A 14,908-nucleotide genomic window follows, 5' to 3' on the forward strand; every position below is an offset into this window, starting at 1 on the left:
TTTCTTGGCTGGTAGTTTAACTGGTAGAGGAATGCCTAAAAAGCTACTCCATTCCTCCTGTTATTGACTTGAAAAGAATATACCTCTCACAGGCTTGTTAAGTTCATTAATAAACAACATACTGGGAAAAAAAGTGCTTACCCGGTGTACTGTATCCTATATAATAAAGTTGAAGTGTCTCTGCGTCCAGTCCCTGTGTCCGTGGGAATGCGCTACTGCGCATGTGCCCCACGGACCGTCTCTGGCAAATGTTTGGCTGTCCCGAGAATTATGAGCACGGAGTTAGCGTGCCTCACTCACGGTATCAAGTTTCTGGCATTTCCTTCTCTGTGGAAGATCCTTTATTGTCTCTTCATCATCCTATCCTATATAATCCTATATAATAAAGTTGAAATGTCTCTGCGTCCAGTCCCTGTGTCCGTGGGATTGCGCTACTGTGCATGTGCCCCACGGACCGTCTCTGGCGAATGTTTGACTACATATGTTCTAGCGCCCGTTAATTTAACGGGCTTAATGTCTAGTATTCTATAAAACACAGAAAGTCCGGTGTTCACTGACGCCCTTTTGGGGCCCGGGCTTTCTGCTGTGGAAGCCAACAAGGAAGCACGAAACAAGTCCGTAAGAGAGGTACCAACAGGGAGTTAGAGAAGACGAAGTCAAAGTCAGTTGAAGAGTTCAAGACAGGAGGCAGAGATCGTAGTCAAGGGTCGGGCAGAAGTCAAAACCAGGAAGTCAAGTCACAAACAAACGCTTTGGCAGGAACAGTAAAACTGGAACCATTTTGGGCAAAGGTGGAAAAAGGAAGCAGCTATTTAAAGGCAGAAGGACCAATGGGAGGGGAGATAGGCAAGATAGGCAGCAATAGGAACCAATGGTGAGGGAGATTAAACAATCAGCGTCCAATTTGGACACAGGCATCCGATTATTGAAGCGCATGCGTCAACTGTGGAGGCAGTGAGCGAAGATTCGCTTGGCGCGCATGCGCCTCTGTGCCGGGAGAGCCCAAACCCGCTGGTCCGCACGTCTAGAGGTAAGCAAGGAATGGCGACCGCAGGGCAGGTTACAGTAGGACAAAGTATGCAAATCTGAAAAAGAAAGAGAAAAGCATTATTGACCTGAAACAAATATTTTGTGCATAACAACCAATATTATTATCCAATAGCTCAATGGAACTGAGAGAAAGCACGCAATGCAGGTTAACTGCTAAGTGATTTATTTTTCACAACATGTTTCAGGCTGCACGCCCTTTATCAAGTGTAAAACAAACGTATTATTCACAAACTTTTAAAGGTGTAGACAGGAAGTGAGGTCACACAAGGTAGGTGCAAGTTACCTTAATTAGAACAGGTAATTACCATATAATCACATTTCGTATGAATAAATTACTGTTATAATATCCAAACATATAAAAATTACAAAAGCATTTAGTAGAAACACTATTAAATAGAAAAATTTTTTTTATAAAGAAAGGCTTACAAAAGTACAAAAATTCATACATAGTACTGCCCATTATAAGGGCCTGCTATGAAAAAGCTTGATTGTCCTGTGTTAAATATGAAAGGAAGGAAAAGCCCAGGTAATCTTACCAGTAGCCGTACAAATTAGTATATTGTATCTATCTTGAGCACAGAGATATTTATCTGCAAAAAGGAAACAGGTACAGCATCAGTTTCAATCATAGGCAACATTGTAACAACATTAAAGAAAACATTTCACACTCCAGCTGTCATTCGTGCCTTTTGGCTGTAATGTATCCAATCTCTTAATCCAATAGGCTTCCCTTTGCAATAACCTTTTATTAGTATTCCCACCTCTCTGGGAGGGGGTAACTACTTCCACGACTGCCCACCTTAGCTGGGATTGGTTATGATTAGCAGAATTAAAATGTCTAGACACTGTAGTGTCTGTTGCTGTTCCTTTTTTAAAATTTCGAATATTTCCCTTATGTTCCTTAATACGAGTTTTTATGGATCTTTTCGTTTGGCAAATATACACTAGACCACAAGGGCACTTAAGCAGGTAGACAACACTACTTGTGTCACATGTGGCATAGTGCTTCAACTTAACCGGAGTCCCCTGTGTAGGATGTCGCATAGCATCTCCTTTAATAATAGAGGAACAGCAGTTACAACTTAAACATGCATATGTACCAACTTTTGGTTTCCCTAAAAACCTTTGAGTTCCTTTTTGTGGGGGATTAACCTCTGAGGGACACAATAAGTCTCGAAGGGACGAACCTTTTTTGTAGCTGAAAACAGGTGGATTTAACAAAACACTCTTCATTGTTTTATCCTGTTGCAGTATTGTCCAATATTTATGAATGATACGTTCTATTGCTTTACTATTGGAATTATATTTACTTACAAATGGGAAAACATTCTTATTACATTTAGGTTTATATGTTAACAGCTCTTTTCTAGGTAAATTACCCACTTCTATGGCACAATTTTCTATGTCTTTAGTTTTATAGCCTCTTTTTACAAATCTTTGTTTAAACGTTTCCACCGCTGAGGTATAATTCCCTTCTTCGGAGGAAAATCCTCCGTGTCCTTATAAACTGGCCCTGACTTTAGGGGCATGGAAACTAGAGTCTAATAGAACATTGTTTTTTTCTGTGTTTTTTCGATACAAACTAGTACTGATATTGCCATCAGTAATAGTTAATGTGACATCCAAAAAATTTATGCAATGTCCCCCTGTTTCACTGGTAAACTTAATAGTAACCAATATTATTATCATATTTATAAAACGCCAAAATTTTCTGCAGTATTGTACAATATATGAGTTTATAAAATAAACATACAGTTCACAACAACAACAAAAAAAACCTCAAACTCGTAAAAAGGGCCATGGCCAAAACAGTTTACAATCTAAACGCTGATTCAAGTTCACAGACATGTCTGGTCACATTTCTTATCTTCTTTCCCTTCTATTTCTCACCCATGCCTTTTCTGTTGCAAGTTTCCTTTCTGCTTTATTCCCCAATGTCATTGTCCACCTTCTGCTGTCCTTTTCTCCATTCTATTCTACTATTCTCTTGTTCTACCCTTTTTTGGAGTTCTTGTCAACCTTTTCTCTTTTGCCACCTTCTTTTGTCTAACCACACTTCTTTGTTTTTCAATACCATTCTGTTATACTTTTTGGCCACCTGCACCTCTGTGGTTTTGCTGTCTGATTTTCAAAGTTCACTTTTCTCTATCTCCCTTCCCTTCCCTTCTAAGCTGCTAAGTCTGCCATTATACATTGCATTCCCATTTTTGGTGCATACCTCCCAACTGTCCTGATTTTCGCAGGACAGTCCCGATTGTGAAAGCTCAGCCCGTAGTCCCAGATTTTTAAAATGTCTGGAGTTGTCTTTGATCTCCTGCACTGATGCCAGAAGAAGATACAAAGTTTCTGACGATTTATTAAATAAGGAGGCTTTCGGCAGATAGCCCAGAATACTCAGCACCTGTACTTAGATTTAATAAGATAATCAAGTCTCTTGGGGGAACTGTGTCTGGCAGCTTAAAGGGCAATTTCATCTTCATTAGCAAAACTGTAATAACACATAAAATCCCCAGAAATGTGTTAAAACTTTCCATAACCTCCCAAGTTTTGTAAAATTTACATGGTATTTAGGGTGGGTGGTCACAAAGTGGGAGTGGTCAAAACTCTTTACATTTTTCAAATGAATGGAGGTATGGCAGTGTATGACTGCAGAACTTCAGAATTTCCATGCAATAATACCCTGCACCAAAGTCCTGTAAGCTGGTCATGAGGTTGTCTACCCAGAGGTAGCACAGCCCATGTATGTTCGGTTTGCCAGTGACCTCATATACAAGCAAAGCCAAATCTTCCAGTCACATATTGCATTTCAACTGATATTCATTGTGATCTTATACATAAAGCATTACAGAAAGCTGTTTCCATGTGTTTAAGGTGTTCTGCAATTTATTTGAAGAAAAATATCTAACGTTTACCATTGAAGCATTGCAGTCATGTACCCCACTGGAGAGAGCCCACTACTGATCGTCAATATGCAACGTAATTACGTCACCAGCATACAACGCCGCAAATATGTATATGCACAATCCATCTTGCAAAGTTTGGCTGCCATATTGAAAATATGCTGCATATTTCAGCTAAGTATATTTTCAAACCTGCGGATCCCATAGATTTCAATAATATGGCATTCCCCTGACATTTCTTCTGAAAAGGGCAAATACTGGAGTTGGGTGGTGGATGCTGGCTCGCAATGGCCCCGTGATAATTGCTGTAGTGCCTATTCCATTATTTTCAACAGGGCTTCATTTTGTGCGTATTTACGATTGGCTGCTCGTTTTTAAAAATGCAACGTAAACCCCGCCACATGTGACCTCGTCCTTAGCAATGGCATCCACTGATTTCTGTTACAGTCTGATACAATTTGTGAGTGTGCATATTGCTTGTACTTCCAGTGTGGTGTGATACCGTATATTCTCGAGTATAAGCCGAGTTTTTCAGCCCCCAAAATATGCTGAAAAACGCTACCTCGGCTTATACCTGGGTCAAGCACAAAAACGGTCGCCGGCGTCTAAGAATAGTCGCCAGCGTCCAAGAATAGTCGCCGGCGTCCAAGAATAATCTCCAAGAATATTCGCCGGCGTCCAGGAATGATCGCCGGCATCCAAAAACAAGACGCCGGCACCTCCAATGGGAGCAGAAACCCTCAATTTTTTGATTGAAACTTACCAGAAGCTGCTGCATTTCTCAACCTAGGCTTATACTCGAGTCAATAAGCTTTCCCAGTTTTTGGAGGTAAAATTAGGTACCTCGGCTTATACTCGGGACGGCTTATACTCAAGTATATACGGTAGTTCAAATGGGAAAGCATCCAAAACTCTCACATTCAAATTCAATGGATTAGATCTCCTGGTGCCCTTGCTAAACTTGAATTGAAAAAATGCAGATGTATATGAGGCCTCATATACTGATTTTGTTTACACAGACATTACTAAAGCTGGCCATAGACGCAAAGATCCGATTTTCGGACCGTGTTTGGAGAGTCCCGTCATTTTTCGTCCGGTGGAGATCGGTTGTTTTGGTCGATTGGACAGGTTAGAACATTTTTGTCGGCTGCCGATAATATCTCTGCGTGACATAACTATCGTATGATTGCTGTCAGGGGCAGAATCTGTTCTTTAAAGGAAAACTATACCCCCAAAATGAACACTTAAGCAACAGATAGTTCATATCATATTAAGTGGCATATTAAAGAATCTTACCAAACTGGAATATATATTTAAGTAAATATTGCCCTTTTACATCTCTTGCCTTGAGCCACCATTTCGTGATGGTCTGTGTGCTGTCTCAGAGATCACCTGACCAGAAATACTTCAACTCTAACTGTAACAGGAAGAAGTGTGGAAGCAAAAGACACAACTCTGTCTGTTAATTGGCTCATGTGACCTAACATGTATGGTTTGTTGGTATGTTTGTGAGTACAGTGAATCCTACGATCCCAGGGGGCGGCCCTTATTTTTTAAAATGGCAATTTTCTATTTATGATTACCCAATGGCACATACTACTAGAAAAGTATATTATTATGAAAATTGTTTATTTACATGAAGCAGGATTTTACATATGAGCTGTTTTATGCAATATCTTTTTATAGAGACCTACATTGTTTGGGGGGTATAGTTTTCCTTTAACTACTTTATTTAATCTGAATGGTAAGACTTTGATCTTAATGGTTAGTGGCAGGTCGGGAGATGGGAGATCGGATCTTTGTGTCTGTGGCCAGCTTTACACTTTTGCCACTTTCTAACCCACATAATCACATACGGTCTCTCTTCGAGAAACAAACACTGTCCTATTATTCTGTGAAACAAACGGACCCCATTTGTAGCTGTATGTAAATATCTGGTGTAAAAACAAGGTGCCAGTGTGAAAAAAGCCCTATAAAGCTGATGTTGAGTGTCAGCCCTTATTACACTGACTTTTTCACCACTTTTTATTTCTTTACCTTATAAATTTGTCCCATTAACTTAAATATGTTACAACAGATCGACTGTGGAGTAAATTATTGGCAAACATTTATATTATTCATGTTTTTTGAAAGCACCAATTACCTATTTGTAACCAGTTATTTTCTTGATGACAATGCATACATTTATGCATTAGGACAAGAGCACATCTTAATAAATATGGCATTTATTTTACACAATCGTTTATACATTTTTTTTGGTTCAAACTATTTAACATAACTTCATAGGCCAATTAAAGTCCCTGCAGAGATTCCTTTAGAAAAATCCACGTTGATGCAGAACACATAACAGTGCTAAATATAGCACAAGTTTCATATATAATATCCCAGAACATGTCACAAGATTATATTATGCCAATTATATATGTCCCGGGACACATGGCAGGGTAAATACAGTCCCAAGTCCAAATATAATGCCCCCAGAACACATGGTAGTGTTCATACAGTGTCAATTTCAAATGTTATGTATAATAAAAACAATGTAAAGAACATGCAGTGCCAACTTCATTTATAATACCTTCGTTTTAAGGAAATTCATTAAAGATGTGATTCACCTTTAAGTTAGGTTTTAGTATGTACCAGAATGGCCAGTTCTAAGCAACTTTTCAATTGGTCTTCATTATTTATTTTTTCATAGTTTTTTTTAATTATTTGCCTTCTTCTGGCCCTTTCCAGCTTTTAAATGGGGGTCACTTACCCCATCTAAAAATCTAATATTCTATAAGGCTACAAATGGGGGTCACTGAACCCATCTTAAAAACAAATGTTCTATAAGGCTATTAATGTATTATTATTGTTAGTTTTTATTACGCATATTTCTACTCAGGTCCTCTCCTATTCATATTCCAGTCTCATACAAATCAGTGCATGGTTCCTAGGAAAATGTGGACCCTAGCAACCAGATTGCAGAAACTGCAAACTGGAGAGCTGCTGATAAAAAGCTAACTAACGCAAAAACCAAAAATAATAAAGAATTAAAACCATTTTCAATTGTCTCAGAATATTACTCTCTACATGATACTAAAAATTAATTTAAAGATGAACAACCTCTTTAATGCTGGTTTGGGAAGGCTTAGCCTCCCCAAGCCTTCATTAAAATTCACCTCTACTTATTTTGGCATTTGCTTTTGAATGCATTGATTTGCAAGTCAACTGTTTAGTAGGGGGCAGGGGGGTTGCCATACTTCCTGTAGGTCACCAATTGGTTTGGTTTTTATTGACCTTTTGGCCTCTGGCTAAACACTCTGTTATTAGTAATGAATAAATGCTTTCTCTCACCTTGAGTTACCCATGTAAAGTCAACTTTGAAGAAAGTAATCCTGATATTTTTTTTGTCTTTTTGAGCTTGAAAAACATAGGCGTGACTGAATTCTTATTCAGATGCATTTGGTCCAATAACGATACTTTTTAATGCAAGCAAAATAATAAAATGTGTATTCCAGAAGCTTTCTTGGCAATAGAAACTACAAAGCTATAAATTAGATGCAATTGTTTGTTTCATAGGGGTTTGTGAAAACAAAACAAAACACAGCACAAATCCAGATCTTCAGATGGTCGACACTAACATACTTTTAGGAAAGGGCAGAGAAGTCACTTACCCATGGACACCAGTCTGCATTTTTATTACATAACTGCATATTTCCCTGTTAGGATTAAAACACCAATACTACTATATTCTCCTTTTTGTAAAAATGTTTATATGAATAAACGCTTGCACCTATTTTCTACTGTGGTGTCCGAGCAGGCCAAAAATACTGCTCTTACAGTGAGAATTTCCACAATTGTTTGCACCACTGCTGTGGCTAACTAATATACTGTGTGGAGGAAATAAGAGAAGTACTGCAGGATATCCTCTACATCTTCCAAATTGGCTAATATATTCCGTTTTATACACAGGGGAAATCATTAATTGCGCTAGAAAGGAAAACAGCTGTATTTCCTGCTGGTCTACATACAATCTGAACTTGCCCTTTGGTTCATAATGTGCATTAATAATTACCGTCAGTAACAATGGATATTCCCTGCCATTCTTGGATTTTTTTAATATGACCTACACTAATTTACACACAGTGTTAATAATTGGCTGGTTGAATATGTATAAAGTAACAAAATATCCTTGTATAAAGTTATACATTTGTTATACTCATTTTAGAATGACGGTTTCAATAGAGGTACGGAATCTATAGAGATGACCACCTGGATCCAAAGAAATCCAGGTGCATCAGAGCTTCAGAGTAGACTAATACTGACCAAACACGAGTCCACAAATATTGTTCTGCAGCACTTCATGGACATGTAAATATTGAGCTCTGTAGTAGTGAGATTCCATCAAGGTGAGCGCGAGAAAGATCAAAAGAAGCCGAGAAGCTACTCACACAGTGCAGTAAATGCAATGAAGGCCATCTAAAAATGCAATTCATACGCCTCTTACTACAAAACAGCAAATATTGAAACATCCCAGTAAAACATGGGTCCGCCTTTTGCAGTACAGTAGGTACAGGTACTACTATTCTTTATCCAGAGTTACTAGGAGGTGGAGTCTCGAAGACGTCTTTGCCACATTAGTACCTTCAATGAAAACAGCACTGACAATGTTAATTTTTTGAGACAGCGTGGAATGACGTCAACGCGTGCGTGTCCCAGCGGGCAGCTCGCTATGTGGCGTGGCGGCGGCGGCGCTGTGCATGAAGCTTATGTCGCGCGCACGGGGGGAGGTGTGAGAACTCGGGATAAGCGACTGGCGGCGATTTACGCAGTCGGGTGACGGGATTTTATCGGGATTCGGCCAGAAGACAGATGGGATCCCCGGAGTACCAGTGAGTGAACAGGCATGGGAGGCAATTTGGTGTTGGTTGATAGAAACGTTTCCCGTAGTTTTCCTATTCAGGACAGTGTTTGTTTAGGCGATAGTGGGAGGCGGGCTATTTGCAGACTTCCATTTGTTATCGTATTGCTTGTGGTGTCGGAAAACTGCTGCCTGGTTACTGGGAGCCATTTCTAAGCAATATATTGTTGTTGTGCTATAAAGTATTGTATTGCCATGGTTTCGCTCCACTTTTACGCACAGTCCGTATTGGAATTCATTTTAGTTCGTTGAAATATACAATAGGGGTTCTTTGCTTCACCTGCAAATCTGAGCTTTTCATTTCCTTTGGTCACCTCTGGGTGTATGTTTAGTTCTTATTTGCAGTTGTCTCTCCACCATCTTGTTCCTCCTGCCTCATGTGTCGAGTATATTTACTTTTAGCTGTTTAGCTGTTTGTGCAATGAAAGATGGGGCCCTCCAGCTGTTCTACAACTCAGCTCCCCCCCTTCCCAAGTATATGTATGTCCCTTTAGGGGAATGTTGGGAGTTGTAGTTTAGGAGCCACTGAATATCCACAAGCTGAACAGCTATTTTTTTTCTTTGCTTACTTTTTGATTGGCATAGTTACATATGGTTTCTCTTAGGTGTTTTATATTTTGACTTCTCCGTGAATGTGTAATGACAACTTGTATTTCATTTGACCTTCAATTTTTGAATATATACATTGATTTTGTTGAACCGTTGCTTTGCCAATGACAAACATATCCAGATGAGTGTGTTTTGAGGGACTAGGAACAACTTTAAACTTTTCTAGTATATATTGTTTTGGAGTCATCTGCTGTAGTTAACACTGATGTAATTTGTAGCACAGGTTTATGCTGACGATTGTCATCGTGTTTATTGTACATATCTAGTGAAATAAGCTTACTCCAACCTGTTGGATGCTTGCAATATTTGTGTAGAATATTCATTTTTGCTGGTATCCTTGTGTGCTTTACATTACATATAGCATGTTATATTCAAATAGCAGTACACTTAGGTGTTAAAGGGGTTGTTCACCTTTAAGTTAACTTTTAGTATAATGTAGAGCAGGGGTCCCCAACCTTTTTTTTATCTGTGAGCCACATTCAAATGTAAAAAGAGTTGGGGAGCAACACAAGCATGAAAAAGTCCATGAGGGTGCCAAATAAGGGCTGTGAAAAGCTTTTTATTTGATAGTTGTCCAGTTTGCAGTTTCACCAATCTGGTTGCTAGGGTCCAAATTACACTAGGAACCATGCACTGATTTAAATAAGAGACTGGAATATGAATAGGAAAAGGTCCAAATAGAAAGAGGAGTAATAAAAAGTAGCAATAACGATTGTAGCTTTAAAGAGCATTTGTTTTTAGATGGTGCAGAGTCAGAAGAAATGGAAAATAGTGAAAAAACGATAAAAACTAAATAATGTAGACCAATTGAGAAGTTGCTTAGAATTGGTCATTCTATAACATACTAAAGGTGAACCACCCATTTAAAATTTTACTGAACAAAGTATAGTATAAAACTGACATTGTTTAGGTTTTAAAGAGTAACAGTCATCACAGTCGTTCAACAGATATTTTGTTAATATGGCCAAAGATATCAACACATGTATTTGTGAATGTTAAAACATTATACCTGACATAGTTGTAGCTTTGTGTTAATGTTAACTTACATTCTAGTGATGTGCGGGCCGACCCGATACCCGCGGGACCCGTGGGTCGGACGGGTTCAGGTCGACCTCGCACTGCTCCTTGTGGGTGGCGGGCGGGTTGATGCCGGCATCCGACTTCCGGGTTCCGGTTTTATAGTCTCGCGTCTGCTCGTCCCGCCCCTTTTGTGACGTCATCTGCGGGTCGGCAGGGGTCTATAAAAGGACCTCGGAAGCGCGGGCGGGTTAGGGTCGGGTGCGGGTCAGGGAAACCCTGAACCATACATCACTATTACATTCATAATATTCCTTGAATTATGGTGCATTATAAATAAACGTAATAATTCTGAGCCATTAGCCAATGACACATGGACATTTTTTTCACCCACTGTAAATCTGGGCTTCTGTGTGTGATAAAAGACAGGTGGGAAATCATACACGTCGTGTCCACTTCCCATAGTTGCCTCACTTCGCAAGGCATATAGTTTCTCATGGAAATTCACTTTGGTGCCTGTGGAAAGTAAACAAGGACCATTTTGTCACGTGCAGTAGCCCAGATTTACCTCAGGTTCCAAAACACCCCATTGCCATTTGCTTTTCACTTCTTGTGTATTTCTTTCTGTTCATTGAGTCTGACACCTTACACACTGAGAGCAGATCAGGTCTCATCCAGTTTAATCAGCTGGCTTGAAACCGTGTTGTAGCAGTCAGCGCAAGGGGCTCAGAGAATGTAAACAATCAGACATACTGCTTTTAATAAATCTAGAAGTAACAATAACATATATATGATTTGTTGTAATGTACATTGGAAAGTTGCTTAGAATCATATTTTCTTTCTCTTGTGAAGAATAGTTTTTGGCTGTAGGACACCTTAATAAGGTACCTCTATTTTTCATCATTCTACCATAACTGCTGAAGTGGTATATTACTGATCTCTAGTTAGTACCATTGTACCATAGTTAGAACCATTGCTTGCTTTTAGGCAGATTGGCGTTTTGGCTTATTAGGAGAAACACACAAATGGTGCTAATGCAGTAGCTGAATTTAAAATTTTCTTTTTTCACATATCACACTTTTTAGGCTAGGGCCTGACAATGCGGATCTTGGCCTGCTGAGAATCCTCTGCTTCTGATCTGCTCTCTGTGTGCCTGTACCTGATTACATTAGCTCAGGTGCAGGCAGATACTGTGGATTTTGAGGTGAAATGCTAAATCTTGCATTTTGACGCAATATCCACTGCTTCTGTCTGCACCAGCCAAGGAAATGCATTTGGGTGCAGGTACAGAGCAGCAACGGAGGAGCTGATTCTTGGACTGCATTTTTCCTCATTGTCTGACCCTAGATTTAATGCTGTTGCGTTTTGTTCATAACTGCTTTAACCTGAAAAACAACTGTATTTTGAAGTTGAATGGATTTTTGTAAAAAAGTGTTGTATTTTATTTAGGAAAATACTCTCTAATTTGAATCTTTGTATTTTTAAAAAGTGTTAACTTTACATTTGGTTTCATTTTGATTTTAATTGAAATAAGCAGGCCTTGCTTTGGTGAAAACCATGTAAGGTATTCAGTACTATTGTGTATGTTAGAAAGCTCATTAATGCTATCAAACAGGTTTTTGGTTGCACACCAACAACAAAATAAGTTTACCTTTACAGGTAACAATGTAGCATTACCATTCTCACCTCAAATTAAATATTGAAGTATTTAGCACTGATGCACAAATTACTAAACCATAACCTGGCCATTCATAAATTCATAAGGCCAAGTTATATGGTTGCCATATGTAGATTGCCTAAATTATGGCACTACATAAATGGCTATATTGGTTTGCAGGCCGGTTGTTCTGATTACCCCGTGGAATTATAGGCACATGAAGCATTTTATTGTTTAATGACCATTATAGTTTATTGAGCTAAGTAAGAGTTTGGTCTGATTTTTAATACAATGAACCCTCGTAATAGTTCCAGATTAGCTTTACCGGTAGGTTTGTTTAGTAGCCACACATAAAGTGGTCTGTTTAATGTCTGTGTAATGTGACATTACATAATTGAGTTGCCAACAGTATTTAGGCCAAGGGCACATGGAGAATTGGCCCCACTCAGGCTGTGTTTTTATTGCCAGTGGACTCACTCTCTTCTGCAACTCTGTGTATCTGCAATGAAAAGTACAGCTTCCAACTGAGTGCAGGCATTCAAAGTGGAGATTGTCCCAAAAATACCTTATTTTGCGGTTTTCTGGATGATAACCGCTCTGCACTGTGTACCTGCAACTACGTGGAAGCTGTACTTTCAGTGCAGATACAGGGAGATGCGTGAACCCGCTTCTATCTGCTTACAAAAAATATGCAGGATGATCGCAGCGGAGCCAACACTGTGTGCCCTTGTCCTTAGCCTGCTTTCAAGCTAGTATTAGAGAGGGTAGAGTGTGTAACATAACAACTAAAGTTACCAAATTATATGAAAAATCAGGTATCCTTTTAGAAATAATTAAAAAAATAAATAAAACAGCTAGCAGGTCTCAACACCCACCGTATTTCATTTCTTAGCAGTGCTGTCTATGCAGCTTTAAGATGACCATGTCTTGAATATACATGGGTAGATTTAAGCAAATTATTCAGCCCCTTCAGACCAAGTTAGCTTCTCATTTGCTTGTATATTGGCCTTCCTGATTGGCTCCCTGACAGATATTGGGCTGATTGATTTCAAAATCCTGTTGGACAAAGATCACTTCAGCGCGTTGATGAGGTCCCGGCTTCCATACGCCTCTGTTATGATCCGATTGTTGGTCCAGGAACGACCTCACCAATACATCTTTTTGTGTATTGCCAGCTTTCCTTTGCAGTCAAAGTTTTTGGTAGTACTGTCCCTAAATTTTCAGCTTAAAATGGTTGTAAAATCTGTTTTCACTGCTTTTAATGGTATTTATAAAACTAATTGTTATGGAAAGCAGTTTCTGCCATTTGCTATTTTGACTGCTGAACAATCTAGCAGGTGCCAGGATTTATAGACCTAAGAAGGAGAAATCAAGGCAGTCTTAGCTGCAGGAGTGTTGACTTCTCCCAAATTCAAGCATCAGAACCAGCAATACAGAGAGACAGACATATCAAACCATTTCCATCTTCAAAACCTGATATATAAATATTTGCACTGATTAATATGAAGGCTTTGCCCTAGTTGAGTGATATTGTTCAAATGTTATTGCAGTTAACTTAATTAAAAAATAAAGGTAAATACAGAAATTGGAATTTTGAATAATGTATTTTTCCTGGTTTTATACATCACATTTTGATACTGCTATTGGTAACAATCACATTAGCAGATAACTTTAATTAGAAAATTCTATTTATTTGAATACATATTGTAGTGCTGCTTAAAATTACATATTTCCTTATTCCCATGGTTGAATTTGGGAATTAGATTAAGTGGGTTTGGTGGGGACTGGGGGTGTGTTAATACTGTACCTCTGCTTATGGCTGCTGTATTTCAACTGTGTAAGATTTTTCTAGTGCTTCAGTTTAGTTAGTAAAGATATTTTTTTTGTTATGGGAATCAAATATTTATTTACCTCCATATGTAATAAAAGGTACTAAGTAACAGTTGCAGTAACCCATAGATAATGGGTTACCATAGCAATAATATATTAGTTTTAAATAGGTGGCTGGTAAATGCTACCTGCTGATGGTTGCAATGGTTTACTGAATGTAGGTAAACAAGAAGACCTGTTGATCAAAATTTTAATTTGTGTAATGTTAGATGTTTTTTCTGCTTTGATTAAACTCGAATTTAAATCTAAAAAACATGGAATAAATTTATGAAATAAAATTTGAATGCCTTTAATTTTTACTCTTGCTTTCAGTGGATTGATAAATTAGGTTGAACTTTTACATTTGAGCATTGCGTATTTTTTGCACTTTAAACATTTTGTACGTACAAGTTTTTGAAAGCATAATTCAGGAGTTTTACAGCAAAAAAAGAATTTGCAGAAATATTCTGAATACTCATTGATAAATCTACCCCTTAGTTAAATGTAATTACTATTGAAAACAGTATTTGACATGCCATTCTAAAATGACCTTTTATTATTTACTACCAGTAGATATTGCCTTTATCTTTTGAAACCTATTTAAATAGGGAACATGTACCTTGTCTGATGAAAATCATGGCGTTAAAAAATCTGTCCACAAGATTCTTATCCATTAGGATGGAAAGCAATTAATATTTTGTTCCACTTAATCCAAGTGTAGCAGGTATTGCAAAAGGCTGTGAATGTATGTTATTGCTTAATGTATTCTAAATGCAGGTATGGGATTGGGATAAACAGGAAATCCAGAAAGATCCAAATTACCTGAATGTCTCTTAGAGTGCATTTTGCAATGTATTTTTTCCTTTTCTCTGTAATAATAAAGCAGTACCTTATATTTGAACC

The 14,908-nt window shown here is 38.3% G+C and overlaps 1 protein-coding gene and 1 long non-coding RNA gene across 8 annotated transcripts in view; one reads left to right on the forward strand and one right to left on the reverse strand.

Moving 5' to 3' along the window:
• Positions 1 to 475: 475 nt before the first annotated feature.
• Positions 476 to 8,525, reverse strand: LOC108696281. Its single transcript, XR_001932216.2, has 3 exons — positions 8,259 to 8,525; positions 1,587 to 1,640; positions 476 to 1,085 (listed from the first exon to the last, which is right to left on the reverse strand). It is a non-coding gene; the product is annotated as an uncharacterized LOC108696281 (long non-coding RNA).
• A 145-nt stretch (positions 8,526 to 8,670) lies between these two features.
• The window catches only part of bmpr1a.L (bone morphogenetic protein receptor type 1A L homeolog), a 58,261-nt gene continuing 52,023 nt past the window's right edge, over positions 8,671 to 14,908 (forward strand). For 3 of the 7 annotated variants that reach the window (XM_041568390.1, XM_041568391.1, XM_018224332.2), the window contains exon 1: positions 8,699 to 8,824. The gene's annotated coding sequence lies outside the window, so the exon portion shown is untranslated. 7 annotated transcript variants of the gene reach the window in all.

This window comes from Xenopus laevis, chromosome 7L, assembly GCF_017654675.1.
Source record: "Xenopus laevis strain J_2021 chromosome 7L, Xenopus_laevis_v10.1, whole genome shotgun sequence".
Lineage (NCBI taxonomy): Eukaryota > Metazoa > Chordata > Amphibia > Anura > Pipidae > Xenopus > Xenopus laevis.